Here is a 2,518-nt window from a genome sequence, read left to right on the forward strand (position 1 = left end):
CTTATTCTTATTGTAAGTGACACTGTGTGAATACTTTGTCATATTACCGATGAGAAATGGATATGCCAGGCTCAGTGACATATGGAAAAATAAGTAGTTACACCGTAGCTGTTAGACTTTGTGATCCTGAAAGAAGTCACTGTGATGGACTAATCAGTGACCTTTTCATTATATGCAGTTGATTTTATTCTTTACTTCGCAAAGCAGATACGAGCAGTCAGAAAAAGACAGCCCTCAGGACCAGCAAGGGAACAGCGGTGTTTTTTCAGCAGAAGATAGAAGAGCAGCTGCTTCAGGGTGTTTCTAGGATAAGATCTATATACAGTTGAGTTTGATTGAAAATCAGGCATTCAGAACAGGGTGTCATTTGCTATCACCCTGCGACTGATGAAAGGAAGCGAATGGCAAGAACCTATAACAGAATAATGGATCAAGTGGTCAATGCTGAAGCGGTGGAGTTTGGAGTGTGCTACTGTGAAATTAATGGCTGATTCGAAAGTGGCATGTGCACTTCACATGAGAATATGTTCAGAAGCGATTTAGAGGCTAACAGGCAAAATCACATTTATGTGATCAGTGGGGAATTATTTTTTTTCAGAGCATGAATGAATGAAAGAAAATATGTGCCCCAATCAAAATGGTAGTCATACTCTTAGTAATGAAATGTCCTTTTTGTTTCTTGTAAAAATTGGCACATTATCTGTTTGCAGTGTGGAGTTATGTCATTTTTTAGAGCCTGTGTGGATATGTGTATTTCGGTGGACTCTCTGAATTTGCTCAAGATTTTAGATAGCTATATAGAAATACATACATATTGTTCATCCCATATCTTGTCTCAGACTTTAATGTACACCCTATGCAGGAAAGGGTGCTATTGCCTTTTGGTTTTTGTGGGTATGGCTACACTAGGGAAAATGGTGTCTTTTAGAACATGACAGCTGAGGGAGCCTAGGATTTACGTTGATGAGCTAAATTGAGGTAAAACAACAACCTGCCCTGACTGCAATAAGATTTTACAATCTGTTAGCGATCATTGTAAGAATATACCTTTTCCCCAGTTTAGATAAGACTTGTAGCTTTATTTGTGTCTTCCAGATTTCCTAGGATTATTTATCTTCTTCAGTGATAACACCAACTGTGATGATACCTAATTTTGGCCCTTATGTGTTTCATACGAGTTCACTTTTGCTATGCTGATATTTTGGTCAAATCTGTTTTTATTCCAAATATTTCAAACCACACTATAGTTGCCTACTAATTTAATGAGCAAAAATAAAAAAAAGAAGAATAAATGGAGATGCATTCTCTTTTCTAGGTTTCCCAGTGCAATCTGTCTACTCTGTCTGCCTTGTTTAGGCTCCTTAGTATAAAATTTTGAAAAGCAGCAAAATGATTTAGGAGCCTAAGTCCCATTTTCAAGAATGACTTAGACACTTTGACTCACAATGAGACTTAGGTTCCTGTGAGACTTCAGGTCCAAAGGCCCAGGTTTTTAAGGGTATTTAGGTGTTGCTTCACTCAGCATTACAAGTGTTACAATGCCTAAGTCCTATATTCAAAATTGACCTTGGCACTTAGGAGTCTCCTTGAAAATCAGTGGGACGTAGGCTTCTAAGTACTGAAGTCACTTTTGAAAATGAGACCAACATTTAGGAATTTGAGTGTCATTGTGAGTCAAAAGTACTTCAAGAATTAGGATCCTAAGTCCCATTGACTTTCAAAGAGACTCTTAAGTGTCAAGTTTGTTTTGCGGGGCTGTAGCCATGTTGGTTCCAGTATATTAGAGATTATCTCACCCACCTTCTCTCTCTCTCTTCCCCCCCCACCCCCGCAAGTGTCAAGGTCACTTTTGAAAATGGGACCTTGTCATCTATGTCAATTATACCTTGCAGCGCTGAGTTGAACACCGGAATACCTTTAAAAATCTGGGCCTTAGTTGCTTATGTCCCTTTTGAAAATGAGACTTTGATTCTGCACTTTTGAAAATTTTACACATAGGCTCTTTGAGTCAGGGACAGTCTTTATTTTGTGTCTTGTACAGCTTGGACACACTGTCAATACATTTCTCAGATCTGCTCTGTTGGCTAACATGTAAAATACAGTAAGTAAACGTCACATACACCAGCAACGAGAACTGTGAAAACTGTATTGACCTACAGTTACAACCAATTGGTTTTCTCTGGTGTGATGCTATTATATGTTTACTGTATTAGCTAGATATCACCTAGGGGAGCATGCAATAATTTACAGTTCTGCCATTTGTCTTGAATTGGCTGTTTATTTTTTCTGGGAGACTTCAGAAAATATTTAGCAACAAAGACCTCAGTAACTTTAGGTTTATAAAAGGTATCATGCTTGGTTAAATTTGGAAAATTTAGTTGTGCCCAGTAAATGCTTTATGGCTGGATTAATGAGTAACCTCCACTTTAATTAGTCAATTGCTGGTCTCCCACAGCGTTATTTTCTTCTTTCCCCCTATAAAAACTCTTCCCATCTTTACTTGGTCACTTACAGCCTC

This window comes from Eretmochelys imbricata, chromosome 6, assembly GCF_965152235.1.
Source record: "Eretmochelys imbricata isolate rEreImb1 chromosome 6, rEreImb1.hap1, whole genome shotgun sequence".
NCBI classification, from domain to species: Eukaryota; Metazoa; Chordata; order Testudines; family Cheloniidae; genus Eretmochelys; species Eretmochelys imbricata.